Source organism: Leptodactylus fuscus, chromosome 1 (assembly GCF_031893055.1).
Source record: "Leptodactylus fuscus isolate aLepFus1 chromosome 1, aLepFus1.hap2, whole genome shotgun sequence".
NCBI classification, from domain to species: Eukaryota; Metazoa; Chordata; class Amphibia; order Anura; family Leptodactylidae; genus Leptodactylus; species Leptodactylus fuscus.
Window position 1 is genome coordinate 11,105,692 of NC_134265.1, and position 18,509 is coordinate 11,124,200.

Genomic DNA, 18,509 nt, shown 5'->3' on the forward strand with positions numbered 1-18,509 from the left:
ACTGTGTGAAGATGTGCGTATCTAATCGTCTGACATGTGGAACTGTAAGCAGATGCGCGTATCTAATCCTACGGCATGTGGTACTGTGTGCAGACGCGTGTATCTAATCCTCCCCTGTGTGGTATTGTGTGATGAGGCGTGTATCTAATCCTATGGCGAGTGGAACTGTGTGTAGACGCGCATATCTAATCCTACGGCATGTGGTACTGTGTGCAGAGGCGCGTATCTAATCCTCTTGCGTGTGGTACTGTGTATTGAGACGTGTATCTAATTCTCTGGCTTGTGGTACTGTGTGCAGAGGCTTGTATCTAATCCTCCAAAGTGTGGTACTGTATGCAGACACACGTATCTAATCCTTCCCTGTGTGGTATTGTGTGAAGAGTCGCGTATCTAATCCTTTGGCGTGTAGTACTGTGTGCAGATGCGCGTATCTAATTCTTCCCTGTGTGGTACTGTGTGCTGATGCGCGTATCTAATTCTCTGGCTTGTGGTACGGTGTGCAGAGGCATGTATCTAATCCTCCCCTGTGTGGTACTGTGTGAAGAGGGGCGTATCTAATCCTACAGCATGTGGAACTGTGTGTAGATGCGCGTATCTAATCCTACAGCATGTGGTACTGTGTGCAGACGCGTGTATCTAATCCTCCAAAGTGTGGTACTGTATGCAGACACATGTATCTAATCCTCCCCTGTGTGGTATTGTGTGAAGAGGAATATATCTAATCCTACGGCATGTGGTACTGTGTGCAGACGCGCGTATCTAATCCTCTGGTGTGTGGTACTGTGTGCAGATGCGCGTATCTAATCTTCCCCTGTGTGGTACTGTGTGCAGATTCACATATCTAATCCTCTGGCATGTGGTACTGTGTGCAGATGCGTGTATCTAATCCTCCCCTGTGTGGTACTGTGTGCTGAGACGTGTATGTAATTCTCTGGCTTGTGGTACTGTGTGCAGAGGCATGTATCTAATCCTCCAAAGTGTGGTACTGTGTGCAGACACACGTATCTAATCCTCCCCTGTGTGGTATTGTGTGAAGAGGTGCGTATCTAATCTTACGGCATGTGGAACTGTGTGTAGACGCGCGTATCTAATCCTACGGCATGTGGTACTGTGTGCACACGCGTGTATCTAATCCTCCCTGTGTGGTACTGTGTGCTGAGAAGTGTAATTAGGGAGATAATATATATAGGGAGATAATAATATAGGGAGATATATATATATATATATATTTAATATATATATATATATATATGTATATATATATATATAAAATTACATATATATAGATAGATATACCTATATATATATTACATATATCTCCCTATATTATAAAAATGAATTTCTGTCTGTCCGTCCGTCTGTCTGTCTGTGCTCTAATGCGAACCAAACGACTGGACCGATCTTCACCAAATTTGGCACAGAGATACTTCAGGTATCCGGGAAGGTTTAAGACAAGACTCCAACTCGCTCGGACGTACCGTTGCTGAGATACAGCATTCCAAACACAATGCCCCCCCCCTTAGCCAATACAAACCTGCAAGTCTTTCACTCATATTCCAACTGCAATACACATGGTTACTCCACATACACAACCCAACACTGATATCCAAACTGAGATACATGCATCAGAGGATTAGATACACAGATCAGCACACAGTATCACACGCCAGAGGATTAGATACACGCGTCTGCACATAGTCCCACAAACCAGAGGATTAAATATGCGCTTCTGTACACAGTTCCACATGCCGAAGGAGTAGATACACGCATCTGCACAAAGTACCACACGCCGGGGGATTGGATACATGCATCTGCACACAGTACCACATGCCAAAGGATTGGATACACGCATCTGCACACAGTTCCACACACCAGAGCATAAGATATGCACATCTGCACACAGTACCACATGCAGTAGGATTAGATACGTGCATCTACACACAGTTCCACATGCCGTAGGATTAGATACGCGCCTCTTCACACAATACCACACAGGGGAGGATTAGATACATGCCTCTGCACACAGTACCACAAGCCAGAGAATTACATACACGTCTCAGCACACAGTACCACACAGGGAGGATTAGATACACGCGTCTGCACACAGTACCACATGCCGTAGGATTAGATACGCGCGTCTACACACAGTTCCACATGACGTAGGATTAGATACGCACCTCTTCACACAATACCACACAGGGGAGGATTAGATACGTGTGTCTGCACACAGTACCACACTTTGGAGGATTAGATACATGCCTCTGCACACAGTACCACAAGCCAGAGAATTACATACACGTCTCAGCACACAGTACCACACAGGGGAGGATTAGATAAGTACATCTGCACACAGTACCTCACGCCAGAGGATTAGATACACCTGTCTGCACACAGTACCACACGCCAGAGGATTAGATACGCGCATCTGCACACAGTTTCACTTACCGGAGGATTAGATACGTTCCTCTTCACACAATGCCACACGGGGGAGGATTAGATACACACATCTGCACACAGTACCACACGCCGGAGGATTAGATATGTGCATCTGCACACAGTACCACACCAACAAGGATTAGATACTTGCGTCTAAACACAGTACTACACGGGGAAGAATTAGATACAGCTTTACTCCAGGTATCCATAACAACTGATCACAGGTTTTTCACTGATATCCAAAATGAGATACACACAATCACATGGCGCTTTTGGACATACACAGAAACCACATACAAAATACACCAGTGCAAAATTGGACATTTCTTATGGGGCCACTACACAAACATAAAATGTAATATACCCGTGCGAAGCCGGGTCATCCCTCTAGTAGTTTATAAATATATATTTGCCATATGGTCTGAACAGGGCGTTGACGCCGCAGCCTTATGTGTTTTATTATAACTCGCGCCACTTTCTTGTGATAATGGAAATATATGGCAATTAATAACTGATATAGAGCTAAATTCTGACGTATCGCTGTGCGCCTGATGTATCAGTATATAGTTACTATAGGTAGGTTCATGGTCTGGGTATATCCTGTAGTTGCTATAGGTAGGTTCATGGTCTGGATATATCCTGTAGTTGCTATAGGTAGGTCCTCCTTACAGCAACTCCATTCTAGCTGTCTCACTACAGAATTGGCTAGAATGGAGTTGCTGCCGGTAGGTTCATGGTCTGGGTATATTCTGTAGTTATTATAAGTAGGTTCATGGTCTGGGTATATTCTCTATAGGTTAGTCAGTATAGGGCCTATATCTTATAAGCTCCACCTACAGTAATATTAATAAAACAAACATATATTTTTTAAAATATATATTTTATTGAAATAAAACCATCTGCGCAATCATCATCCATTTTAAAAAACAAAATAATAAACAAACAAAAAGCCACCTCCACTAGTTACCAACGTAGTCTATCAACCTCCCCCCCCCCTTCCCCCCACTTACCTGTCCTGGTCTAGTATTACCTGCTCTCATGGGAAAAACCAGCCACTGTCGTCTCATGTGATGGGGTTACTAGAGTACAGACAGGATCACATGTGCGCCAGGCTGTACGTTGTTTAAAGATGACCTTTCACCTCCTGGGGCACATGCGGTGTAATACACCACTAGAAAGCCGACAGTGTGCTGAATTTAGCGCTCTATCGGCTTTCACGTTCTGTGTCACCGGTGAAGAGCTATCAGTGCCAGTACCGTAGCTCTTCACTGTCAGAAGGGTGTTTCTGACAGTCAGGAACGCCCTTCCTCCCATCAGCGCCTATAGCGCTGGACTGCGAGAGCGGGCAGGAACGCCCCCCCCCACTACTAGTCTATGGACGAGTATTATCCCCAGGAACCTTCTCCACCATCACATAGATGACAACCCATCAGTGGCAGCCTGCCCAGGGACGCCCACAGCCTCCCCTCACATCAGTGCCTATAGTGCTGTACTGTGAGAGCGGGGAGGAACGCCCCCCCAGTACTAGTCTATGGGCGAGTACTATTAGGAGAGGGAGGGGGCGTTCCTTCCCGCTCTCACAGTACAGCGCTATAGACGCTGCTGTGAGGAAGGGCGTTCCTGACAGAGTATCAGAAACGCCCTTCTGACTATGAGGAGCTACGGTAGCGGCACTGATAGCTCTGCACCGGGGGCACAGAACGGGAAAGCCGATAGAGCGCTGAATTCAGCCCACTGTATAAAACACAGGAGGCAGCCCCCAGGTCCTGGATCCCCCTAGCATACAGACGGCAGCCCCTGCGCCCCTCTCAGGATACAAATGGTAGCCCCCAGGGACTGAAGCCCCCATCCCCCTCAGCATACAGCAGAAGCACCCTAACACATAGGTGGCAACACCTCAGGTGCCGGACCCCTCCAACACACAGGTAGCATCCCCACACGCACACCGGTGGTAGCATCTCAGAGCCCATCAACAACCCCCGCCCACATACAGGCAGCATTGCAGGAATCCCCCATTTACATGAAGGCATCACCCAAGTGACCTAAACACTACAAAGCAGTACCTCGGAACCTCCGCCACATGCCCACAGGTGGAAGTACCCAAGGGGCCACCACCAGCACCACCTCACACACACAGGTAGCATCCCAGGGACCTCCAAACAAGGACACAGGTGGCAGCACCCTGGGACCACCTCCAGAACTCCCTCTCACACACAAGCAGTGCCCCAGGAACCCAACACACAAATTCAATACCCCTGGGATCCCATACAAACGCATGCAGCAGGTCCCCTGCCCACCATTACATGCAAGCAGCACCCCAGGGATGATTACTCCCCCTTTAGATGCCAGCAGCACCCTAAGGGCCCTGCCCCTCCTTCAGATGCAAGCCGTACCCCAAAGACCCCCTGCCCCCCTTAGATGCCAGCAGTACCTCAAAGACCCACTGCCAGGGGCGTAACTATCGTGACCAGCTAGAGATAGCCGGGGGCCAGTACCACTATGACAGCGGTGGAGGAAAGCCTGGTTCCCCGACCACTATATATATTGTAAATGAGAAGGGGCACCGGCATGTTGCCAGGCCATTTTTCTTTTTTTCTATGTAGATTGTGAGCCCCTCCCCCCACATAGAGCGCACAATGTACATTTTTTCCCCTATCAGTATGGCTTTGGAATATCGGATGGAAATCCATGCAAACACGGGGAGAACATACAAACTCCTTGCAGATGTTTTTTTTGCGCTTGGCAGGATTTGAACACCAGGACTCCAGCGCTGCAAGGCTGCAGTGCTAACCACTGAGCCACCGTGTGGCCCCCTCTCCCCCCCCCCCCCATCAGGCCCTTTTTCAATAGATACTAACCCAGGGGAGGTGACTTAAAATAATAAATAGATAATATACTCACCTCTCATGGGCTCTGCGTCCTCTCTGGCGTCTTCCATCATGTGCATGAGAATAGGCCCCAGCAGTCAGATGGAGCGCAGCGGTGTAATGACGTCAGTGTCCCCCCACATGACTGCTGAGGACCAATCACAGGCCTCAACAGAGAAGTCGGGAAGAAGCTGAAGGCAGCCAGAGACAGAATGCCAGGAAAGGCGAGGATTAGTGATTGTTATTTTTATTCACCTTCCCTGGGCCTCCGATTATTATACTCTGGGGTCTGAGGAGATCACAGTGTAGAATAATATCACCGGAGCGGAGGGGGGCTGTTGGGAGCATATAATACTGGGGGAGGGGGCACTGCTGGGCATGTAATACTGTGGGGGGGGGGGGGGACACTGCTGGGCATGTAATACTGTGGGGGGGGGGGGACACTGCTGGGCATGTAATACTGGGGGAGGGGGCACTGCTGGGCATGTAATACTGGAGGGGGGGGGGCACTGCTGGGCATGTAATACTGTGGGGGGGGGGGGCACTGCTGGGCATGTAATACTGGGGGAGGGGGCACTGCTGGGCATGTAATACTGGGGGAGGGGGCACTGCTGGGCATGTAATACTGGGGGAGGGGGCACTGCTGGGCATGTAATACTGTGGGGGGGGGACACTGCTGGGCATGTAATACTGTGGGGGGGGACACTGCTGGGCATGTAATACTGTGGGGGGGGACACTGCTGGGCATGTAATACTGTGGGGGGGGGGGCAGTGCTGGGCATGTAATACTGTTTGGGGGTGAGGGACACTGCTGGACGGTGGCGTAACTAGAAATGGCGGGGCCCCATGGCGAACTTTTGACATGCCCCCCCCCCTTTCCTGACCGACACCGAAGACCTCGACCGACGACCCCCCCCCCCCATTCCTGCACGCGCTATTATGCCCCATAGTGGTCCCTGCACACAGTATTATGTCCCATAGTGACCCCTGCACACAGTATTATGTCCCATAGTGACCCCTGCACACAGTATTATGTCCCATAGTGACCCCTGCACACAGTATTATGCCCCATAGTGACCCCTGCACACAGTATTATGCCCCATAGTGACCCCTGCACACAGTATTATGCCCCATAGTGACCCCTGCACACAGTATTATGCCCCATAGTGGCCTCTGCACACAGTATGCCCCATAGTGGCCCCTGAACACAGTATTATGCCCCATAGTGGCCCCTGCACACAGTATTATGCCCCATAGTGGCCCCTGCACACAGTATTATGCCCCATAGTGGCCCCTGCACACAGTATTATGTCCCATAGTGGCCCCTGCACACAGTATTATGCCCCATAGTGGCCTCTGCACACAGTATGCCCCATAGTGGCCCCTGCACACAGTATTATGTCCCATAGTGGCCCCTGCACACAGTATTATGCCCCATAGTGGCCTCTGCACACAGTATGCCCCATAGTGGCCCCTGCACACAGTATTATGTCCCATAGTGGCCCCTGCACACAGTATTATGCCCCATAGTGGCCCCTGCACACAGTATTATGCCCCATAGTGGCCCCTGCACACAGTATTATGCCCCATAGTGGCCCCTGCACACAGTATTATGCCCCATAGTGGCCCCTGCACACAGTATTATACTCTATAGTGGTCCCTGCACACAGTATTATACCCAATAGTGGTCCCTGCACACAGTATTATGCCCCATAGTGGCCCCTGCACACAGTATTATACTCTATAGTGGTCCCTGCACACAGTATTATACTCCATAGTGGCCCCTGCACACAGTATTCCGTCCCATAGTGGCCCCTGCACACAGTATTATGCCCCATAGTGGCCCCTGCACACAGTATTATACTCCATAGTGGTCCCTGCACACAGTATTATCCCCCATAGTGGTCCCTGCACACAGTATTATGCCCCATAGTGATCCCTGCACACAGTATTATACTCCATAGTGGCCCCTGCACACAGTATTCTGTCCCATAGTGGCCCCTGCACACAGTATTATCCCCCATAAATGGCCCCTGCACACAGTATTATGTCCCATAGTGGCTCCTGCACACAGTATTATACCCCATAGTGGCCCCTACACGCAGTATTATGTCCCATAGTGACCCCTGTACACAGTATTATGCCCCATAGTGGCCCCTGCACACAGTATTATGCCCCATAGTGGCCCCTGCACACAGTATTGTCCCATAGTGACCCCTGCACACAGTATTGTCCCATAGTGACCCCTGCACACAGTATTATGCCCCCATAGTGACCCCTGCACACAGTATTATGCCCCCATAGTGACCCCTGTACACAGTATTATGCCCCATAGTGGCCCCTGCACAAAGTATTATGCCCCATAGCGGCCCGTGCACAAAGTATTATGCCCCATAGTGGCCCCTGCACACAGTATTGTGGCCCCTGCACACAGTATTATGTCCCATAGTGGCCCCTGCACACAGTATTATGCCCCATAGCGGCCCCTGCACACAGTATTATCCCCCATAGTGGCTCCTGCACACAGTATTATCCCCCATAGTGGCTCCTGCACACAGTATTATGCCCCCATAGTGACCCCTGCACACAGTATTATGCCCCATAGTGGCCCCTGCACACAGTATTATGCCCCATAGTGGCCCCTGCACACAGTATTATCCCCCATAGTGGCTCCTGCACACAGTATTATCCCCCATAGTGGCTCCTGCACACTGTATTATGCCCCATAGTGGCCCCTGCACACAGTATTATGCCCCATAGTGGCCCCTGCACACAGTATTATCCCCCATAGTGGCTCCTGCACACAGTATTATGCCCCCATAGTGACCCCTGTACACAGTATTCTGTCCCATAGTGGCCCCTGCACACAGTATTATGTCCCATAGTAGCCCCTGCACACAGTATTATGCCCCATAGTGGCCCGTGCACAAAGTATTATGCCCCATACTGGCCCGTGCACAAAGTATTATGCCCCATAGTGGCCCCTGCACACAGTATTATGCCCCATAGTGGTCCCTGCACACAGTATTATGTCCCATAGTGGTCCCTGCACACAGTATTATGCCCCATAGTGGCCCCTGCACACAGTATTATCCCCCATAGTGGCCCCTGCACACAGTATTATGTCCCATAGTGGCCCCTGCACACAGTATTATGCCCCATAGTGGCCTCTGCACACAGTATGCCCCATAGTGGCCCCTGCACACAGTATTATGCCCCATAGTGGCCTCTGCACACAGTATGCCCCATAGTGGCCCCTGCACACAGTATTATGTCCCATAGTGGCCCCTGCACACAGTATTATGCCCCATAGTGGCCCCTGCACACAGTATTATGCCCCATAGTGGCCTCTGCACACAGTATGCCCCATAGTGCCCCCTGCACACAGTATTATGTCCCATAGTGGCCCCTGCACACAGTATTATGTCCCATAGTGGCCCCTGCACACAGTATTATGCCCCATAGTGGCCCCTGCACACAGTATTATGCCCCATAGTGGCCCCTGCACACAGTATTATGCCCCATAGTGGCCCCTGCACACAATATTATGTTCCATAGTGGCCCCTGCACACAGTATTATGCCCCATAGTGGCCCCTGCACACAGTATTATACTCTATAGTGGTCCCTGCACACAGTATTATACCCAATAGTGGTCCCTGCACACAGTATTATGCCCCATAGTGATCCCTGCACACAGTATTATACTCCATAGTGGCCCCTGCACACAGTATTCTGTCCCATAGTGGCCCCTGCACACAGTATTATGCCCCATAGTGGCCCCTGCACACAGAATTATACTCCATAGTGGTCCCTGCACACAGTATTATACCCAATAGTGGCCCCTGCACACAGTATTATCCCCCATAGTGGTCCCTGCACACAGTATTATGCCCCATAGTGATCCCTGCACACAGTATTATACTCCATAGTGGCCCCTGCACACAGTATTCTGTCCCATAGTGGCCCCTGCACACAGTATTATCCCCCATAGTGGCCCCTGCACACAGTATTATGTCCCATAGTGGCTCCTGCACACAGTATTATACCCCATAGTGGCCCCTGCACGCAGTATTATGTCCCATAGTGACCCCTGTACACAGTATTATGCCCCATAGTGGCCCCTGCACACAGTATTATGCCCCATAGTGGTCCCTGCACACAGTATTCTGTCCCATAGTGACCCCTGCACACAGTATTATGCCCCATAGTGGCCCCTGCACACAGTATTATGCCCCATAGTGGCCCCTGCACACAGTATTATGCCCCCATAGTGACCCCTGTACACAGTATTATGCCCCATAGTGGCCCCTGCACAAAGTATTATGCCCCATAGCGGCCCGTGCACAAAGTATTATGCCCCATAGTGGCCCCTGCACACAGTATTGTGGCCCCTGCACACAGTATTATGTCCCATAGTGGCCCCTGCACACAGTATTATGCCCCATAGTGGCCCCTGCACACAGTATTATCCCCCATAGTGGCTCCTGCACACAGTATTATGCCCCCATAGTGACCCCTGTACACAGTATTATGTCCCATAGTGGCCCTACCCACAGTATTATGCCCCATAGTGGCCCCTGCACACAGTATTATGCCCCATAGTGGCCCCTGCACACAGTATTATGCCCCATAGTGGCCCCTGCACACAGTATTATCCCCCATAGTGGCCCCTGCACACAGTATTATCCCCCATAGTGGCTCCTGCACACAGTATTATCCCCCATAGTGGCTCCTGCACACAGTATTATGCCCCATAGTGGCCCCTGCACACAGTATTATCCCCCATAGTGTCCCCTGCACACAGTATTATGCCCCATAGTGGCCCCTGCACACAGTATTATCCCCCATAGTGGCCTCTGCACACAGTATTATGCCCCCATAGTGACCCCTGTACACAGTATTCTGTCCCATAGTGGCCCCTGCACACAGTATTATGTCCCATAGTAGCCCCTGCACACAGTATTATGCCCCATAGTGGCCCGTGCACAAAGTATTATGCCCCATAGTGGCCCGTGCACAAAGTATTATGCCCCATCGTGGCCCCTGCACACAGTATTATGCCCCATAGTGGTCCCTGCACACAGTATTATGTCCCATAGTGGTCCCTGCACACAGTATTATGCCCCATAGTGGCCCCTGCACACAGTATTATCCCCCATAGTGGCCCCTGCACACAGTATTATGTCCCATAGTGGCCCCTGCACACAGTATTATGTCCCATAGTGGCCCCAGTAAACAGTATTATACCCCATAGTGGCCCCAGTACACAGTATTATGCCCCATAGTGACCCCTGCACACAGTGCTATGCCCCATAGTGACCCCTGCACACAGTATTATGCCCCATAGTGGCCCCTGCACGCAGTATTATGTCCCATAGTGACCCCTGCACGCAGTATTATGCCCCATAGTGGCCCCTGCACGCAGTATTATGCCCCATAGTGGCCCCTGCACGCAGTATTATGTCCCATAGTGGCCCCTGCACACAGTATTATCCCCCATAGTGGCCCCTGCACACAGTATTATGTCCCATAGTGGCCCCTGCACACAGTATTATGCCCCATAGTGGCCCCTGCACACAGTATTATGTCCCATAGTGACCCCTGCACACAGTATTATGCCCCATAGTGGCCCCTGCACACAGTATTATGTCCCATAGTGGCCCCTGCACATAGTATTATGCCCCATAGTGGCCCCTGCACACAGTATTATGTCCCATAGTGACCCCTGCACACAGTATTATGCCCCATAGTGGCCCCTGCACACAGTATTATGTCCCATAGTGACCCCTGCACACAGTATTATCCCTCATAGTGGCTCCTGCACACAGTATTATGCCCCCATAGTGACCCCTGTACACAGTATTATGCCCCATAGTGGCCCTACACACAGTATTCTGTCCCATAGTGGCCCCTGCACACAGTATTATGTCCCATAGTGGCCCCTGCACAAAGTATTATGCCCCATAGTGGCCCGTGCACAAAGTATTATGCCCCATAGTGGCCCCTGCACACAGTATTATGCCCCATAGTGGTCCCTGCACACAGTATTATGTCCCATAGTGACCCCTGCACACAGTATTATGTCCAATAGTGGCCCCTGCACACAGTATTATGCCCCATAGTGGCCCCTGCACACAGTATTATGTCACATAGTGTCCCCTACACAGTATTATGCCCCATAGTGACCCCTGTACACAGTATTATGCCCCATAGTGGTCCCTACACACAGTATTATGTCCCATAGTGGCCCCTGCACACAGTATTATGTCCCATAGTGGCCCCTGCACAAAGTATTATGCCCCATAGTGGCCCTACACACCGTATTATGCCCCATAGTGGCTCCTGCACACAGTATTATGCCCCATAGTGACCCCAGCACACAGTACTATGCCCCATACTGACCCCTGCACACAGTATTATGCCCCATAGTGTCCCCTGCACACAGTATTATGCCCCATAGTGGCCCCTGCACGCAGTATTATGTCCCATAGTGACCCCTGCACGCAGTATTATGCCCCATAGTGGCCCCTGCACACAGTATTATGCCCCATAGTGGCCCCTGCACACAGTATTATGCCCCATAGTGGCCCCTGCACACAGTATTATGTCTCATAGCGGCCCCTGCACACAGTATTATGCCCCATAGTGACCCCTGTACACAGTATTATGCCCCATAGTGGCCCTACACACAGTATTATGCCCCATAGTGGCCCTACACACAGTATTATGCCCCATAGTGGCTCCTGCACACAGTATTATGCCCCATAGTGACCCTGCACACCGTATTATGCCCCATAGTGGCTCCTGCACACAGTATTATGCCCCATAGTGGCCCCTGCACGCAGTATTATGTCCCATAGTGACCCCTGTACACAGTATTATGCCCCATAGTGGTCCCTGCACACAGTATTATGCCTCATAGTGGCTCCTGCACACAGTATTATGCCCCCATAGTGACCCCTGTACACAGTATTATGCCCCATAGTGGCCCTACACACAGTATTCTGTCCCATAGTGGCCCCTGCACACAGTATTATGTCCCATAGTGGCCCCTGCACAAAGTATTATGCCCCATAGTGGCCCGTGCACAAAGTATTATGCCCCATAGTGGCCCCTGCACACAGTATTATGCCCCATAGTGGTCCCTGCACACAGTATTATGTCCCATAGTGACCCCTGCACACAGTATTATGTCCAATAGTGGCCCCTGCACACAGTATTATGCCCCATAGTGGCCCCTGCACACAGTATTATGCCCCATAGTGGCTCCTGCACACAGTATTATGTCCCATAGTGGCCCCACACAGTATTATGTCCCATAGTGGCCCTACACACAGTATTATGCCCCATAGTGGCTCCTGCACACAGTATTATGTCCCATAGTGGCCCCTGCACACCGTATTATGCCCCAAAGTGGCTCCTGCACACAGTATTATGCCCCATAGTGGCCCCTGCACACAGTATTATGCCCCATAGTGACCCTGCACACCGTATTATGCCCCATAGTGGCTCCTGCACACAGTATTATGCCCCATAGTGGCCCCTGCACACAGTATTATGTCACATAGTGTCCCCTACACAGTATTATGCCCCATAGTGACCCCTGTACACAGTATTATGCCCCATAGTGGTCCCTACACACAGTATTATGTCCCATAGTGGCCCCTGCACACAGTATTATGTCCCATAGTGGCCCCTGCACAAAGTATTATGCCCCATAGTGGCCCTACACACCGTATTATGCCCCATAGTGGCTCCTGCACACAGTATTATGCCCCATAGTGACCCCAGCACACAGTACTATGCCCCATACTGACCCCTGCACACAGTATTATGCCCCATAGTGGCCCCTGCACACAGTATTATGCCCCATAGTGGCCCCTGCACGCAGTATTATGTCCCATAGTGACCCCTGCACGCAGTATTATGCCCCATAGTGGCCCCTGCACACAGTATTATGCCCCATAGTGGCCCCTGCACACAGTATTATGCCCCATAGTGGCCCCTGCACACAGTATTATGTCTCATAGCGGCCCCTGCACACAGTATTATGCCCCATAGTGACCCCTGTACACAGTATTATGCCCCATAGTGGCCCTACACACAGTATTATGCCCCATAGTGGCCCTACACACAGTATTATGCCCCATAGTGGCTCCTGCACACAGTATTATGCCCCATAGTGACCCTGCACACCGTATTATGCCCCATAGTGGCTCCTGCACACAGTATTATGCCCCATAGTGGCCCCTGCACGCAGTATTATGTCCCATAGTGACCCCTGTACACAGTATTATGCCCCATAGTGGTCCCTGCACACAGTATTATGCCTCATAGTGGCTCCTGCACACAGTATTATGCCCCCATAGTGACCCCTGTACACAGTATTATGCCCCATAGTGGCCCTACACACAGTATTCTGTCCCATAGTGGCCCCTGCACACAGTATTATGTCCCATAGTGGCCCCTGCACAAAGTATTATGCCCCATAGTGGCCCGTGCACAAAGTATTATGCCCCATAGTGGCCCCTGCACACAGTATTATGCCCCATAGTGGTCCCTGCACACAGTATTATGTCCCATAGTGACCCCTGCACACAGTATTATGTCCAATAGTGGCCCCTGCACACAGTATTATGCCCCATAGTGGCCCCTGCACACAGTATTATGTCCCATAGTGGCCCCTGCACACAGTATTATGTCCAATAGTGGCCCCTGCACACGGTATTATGCCCCATAGTGGCCCCTGCACACAGTATTATGTCCCATAGTGGCCCCTGCACACAGTATTATGCCCCATAGTGGCCGCTGCACACAGTATTATGCCCCATAGTGGCTGCTGCACACAGTATTATGCCCCATAGTGGCTCCTGCACACAGTATTATGCCTCATAGTGACCCCTGCACACAGTATTATGCCCCATAATGACCACCCATGAACAATTATTATACTCTGGTGTCTTTTCAGACCCCAGAGTATAATAATCGGAGACCAAGGGTGATACAAACATAAAAAACACTGTAACTTATCTATCTCCCGCTCTGCTGCAGTCTTCGGTGGCGTCGGCCACCTTTAATGATGTACGGACGTCACATGACCCCGGCCTAGTTGTGTGACGTTTATTATGTTCTCTTACCTTTCCGGGGCCTCCGATCATTATACTTGGGGTTCTGAAAATAGTATAATAGTAGTATTTATAAAAACTAGTATAATAATAGTGCTTGGGGCCCCGCGGTGTCACTTACCGATCCCGGCCCCTGCCGGTAACAGCCTATTAAAAAAAGAAAAAAAAAGGCAGGGGTAGCGGCTGTCGCCAGGCCCCTAATGTCCCAGGCCACTGCTGATGGGCATATAATCCTGTTTGGGGGGAGGACACTGCTGGGCATGTAATACTATAATACTGTGGCGGGGGGGCACTGTTGAGCAATAGATGTCAGCAGTACCCACAAAGATCTCCTGCGCCCCCTTAAATGCCAGGAACACCCAAAGGACCCCGTCTCCCTCCATGCCAACAGACTCCTATACCACCCTAAACATCAATCCAATCCCCCAGACCCTCCGGGATACAGTCACATGTAAAGCATCACTCTCTTTTCAGCCTCATCCAACGTGAAGTCCCATGTAACTACATCACTCCCTCCCCCTCCTCACATACAGTCCCATGTAACTACATCATTCCCTCCCCCTCCTCACATACAGTCCCATGTAACTATATCACTCCCTCCCCCTCCTCACATACAGTCCCATGTAACTATATCACTCCCTCCCCCTCCTTACATACAGTCCCATGTAACTACATCATTCCCTCCCCCTCCTCACATACAGTCCCATGTAACTATATCATTCCCTCCCCCTCCTCACATACAGTCCCATGTAACTACATCACTCCCTCCCCTCAGCCTCATACAACATACAGTCCCATGTAATACAATCCTCTCTCTCCCCTTCCATCCTCCATTACCACGCTACAATCCCCTCTGCTTTCTCTTCTCCAGCTCCATGTGCTCGGCTCCGCCTTCCTCTATACAGCACCGAGCAGTGATGGCCGAGACTCCGCCCTCCTGGGAGAGGCCACGCCCCTTCCTGTGACATCACAACTACCAGGAGCCACTCCATTCTAGTAACGACCGTGAGCAGACGGCTGCTGTACCCGAGGAGGTAAGTGCTCGCTCTCAGCCCTTCTCATACATTCAGTCTCCCTCATTTCCCGGCTGCAGCCTCTGCTATGGTCAGACTTTTGGCTCGGTGTCGCCCCCTAGTACTGGCCACATGTTCTCCTCCCTCCCCCCTCCTCTGTAGCTCCATATGTATCTGCACTACATGGACACTAATGGACCCCAAACCTCCCAGCGGAGCCGAGTAATAGAAAGGGAATCTCCCTGTAAATCCTCCGAATCTAGAGAGAGAAAATAATCCAGAATCACACACAGAATAAAGACCAGTTAGTGGCCCCCACACAGTATAATGTCCTCCTTGTGGCCCCCACACAGTATAATGTCCTCCTTGTGGCCCCCACACAGTATAATGTCCTCCTTGTGGCCCCCGCACACTATAATGTCCTCCTTGTGGCCCCCGCACACTATAATGTCCTCCTTGTGGCCCCCGCACACTATAATGTCCTCCTTGTGGCCCCCGCACACTATAATGTCCTCCTTGTGGCCCCCGCACACTATAATGTCCTCCTTGTGGCCCCCGCACACTATAATGTCCTCCTTGTGGCCCCCGCACACTATAATGTCCTCCCTGTGGCCCCCACACACTATAATGTACTCCTTGTGGCCCCCACACACTATAATGTCCTCCCTGTGGCCCCCACACACTATAATGTCCTCCCTGTGGCCCCCACACACTATAATGTCCTCCCTGTTGCCCCCGCACACTATAATGTCCCCCTTGTGGCCCCCGCACACTATAATGTCCTCCTTGTGGCCCCCGCACACTATAATGTCCTCCTTGTGGCCCCCACACACTATAATGTCCTCCTTGTGGCCCCCACACAGTATAATGTCCCCCTTGTGGCCCCCGCACACTATAATGTCCTCCTTGTGGCCCCCACACAGTATAATAATAACATACATAAAATGTTAGAAAAAGGAAAAATTTCACTCCAGCCTGAAAAAATAAAAAATAACTTTTACTTCACCGATTAAAACAATACATGAGCATGGATCCACAGCATAATAAAAACAAGGAAAGATCTTACGCGTTTCGGGAGGGTATATGCAATCCCTTATTCATAGATTCTAAGTACTTTTGGCAGACCCATCTTATATACTGCTAGGAAACATCTCTAATGATGAAACAGCTGTCAGACTAATTAGTCTGATAAGAACCTGATATTGTTACATTGTTTCTCCCAATAACTAATAGCCCCTCCCCCCTTCCTCCTGGAATTCTCTCCCTATGTGTCCTTTTGTATATAACTATGCAGCCTTCAGAAATGGTTTTTAAACTTACTTGAGAAAGGAGCCGAGAGTTCCGAAACGTTGTAATCTGTCGTCATTATTAGGTAGCCATTAAAAGTGTATCAACTACTGAAGACTCTCAAGTTTTTTGTTTTTTTTATATTTCCTACCCACTGGCTAACACGGGACGAGAAGAAACATTTTAGTATTAGTCAATACATAACATGAGTATTATAAAAACCCTTGGTGTTATAAGGCCTAGAGGAATCATCAACTCTGAAATGAGTGATCTTAGATGCAAATTTACAAACTGTGCAATGCACAAAACCACATTTAGAAAAGTCTGTCATTTTAAGCCAAGACCTGGGGTTAGTATTGGTGTGTGTAGACAAGAAAAGACTAGGCCATAGCATATCACGGAGAGACTTGCCTCATCCTGCTATGTGTCTAATGCCAGGTTCTAAAATCTGTCTTGTAGTAGCGTCTGTTTGTAATATTGGTAAATTACGTTTGATGATATTTTTTATTCAATTAAATTGCGGGCTATAAGGGGTGGAAAAGGTGACAATCGAAGATAAATTAGAGAGAGTGGATTCTTGAGGTTTATCCTTCAAGGGATCCGTTCTATCCCTGGACTCTACTATATTGATGGCCCTACTAAGGGTCCACTGTGGGTAACCCCTTTTGGCCAGTCTGTGACATGTTTGTTTGGTTTGTTTAAGAAACTCATCATTATCTGAACAGGCTCGTATGTATGAGCTCCCCCACTGGGATCCATCGTACTGTATGTTTTGGATGACTACTTCAGGAGAATTGTATTTCCAGCAGTTGCTTTAAGGAAAATAGATGTAGTAACTAGAGATGAGCGAATACCATTCGAGTAGATATTCGATCAAACATTAAGGTATTCGAGATATTCAATTCCAATAGAATACCAATCGGTAAAAGCAGTAAAAATTCGTATCCCCTCCCACCTCCCCTGGCACTTTTTTTGCACCAATAACTGTGCAGGGGAGGAGGGACAGGAAAGAGGAAAACATAGACATCACAAAAGAAAGGAAAAAGTCATTGGCTGGTGAAATCAGGTGACCTCGGATCTATAAGAATAGTGGCAGCCATGTTCGTGTCTTTTGCGGCTGGGATAGATAGGGAGAGACATCGTGCTGAGGGTCAGAGAGAAATTTTAGCTTCTGCTAGTAGGAAAGAGTCTGAAAACAGCAACACTGCTTGATGAGTCTATATACACCATCAGCTTATAGGCTCAGCCTGCAGAAAGTTCTCCAAATCACTTTTTAGGGCTGAAATTCCGTAGCACTGGTATACAGTATATACCTGGGCTGAAGCAACAATGGGGCTGAGACTGTAAACACTTTTGGGGCAAGTCACAATTGAAAAAAGGGGTGAAAGAATGACTACTGGGGGTGGCAGGGCTGAATTGGCACAGAGGGGCAAAAGACAAAAATCTCTGCTTGTGGCCTAATGCAAAAGAATGGGGCATAAACTTGAAATGCAGGTGCACAAATCTAAGTAGAACTGAAAAGAAAGAATAGACACGCATGCTCTATCATGAAGTTACAAGCAGAAGAGTGGCTCAGCAAGTGACAGTTGGGGTTCATTGTGTACACTCTATGCTACCAAAAAGGCTAACTGGGGGGCCTACTTGCACCCCCTCGCCAAACTCACCCAAACTTCAGCTGGGGGAAGCCTCCACTCACCCCAAATTCCACAGGTCCAACTTCTACACCCAATACGTGTAAGGCGCTGAGGGATCAGAGAGGACAGGGCTGTGGTTGGCCAGG

At 49.9% G+C, this 18,509-nt stretch overlaps 1 protein-coding gene across 1 annotated transcript in view; it reads right to left on the reverse strand.

Moving 5' to 3' along the window:
• The window catches only part of LOC142190702 (gastrula zinc finger protein XlCGF66.1-like), a 403,831-nt gene that overhangs the window by 124,164 nt on the left and 261,158 nt on the right, over positions 1–18,509 (reverse strand). The window lies entirely within an intron of this gene.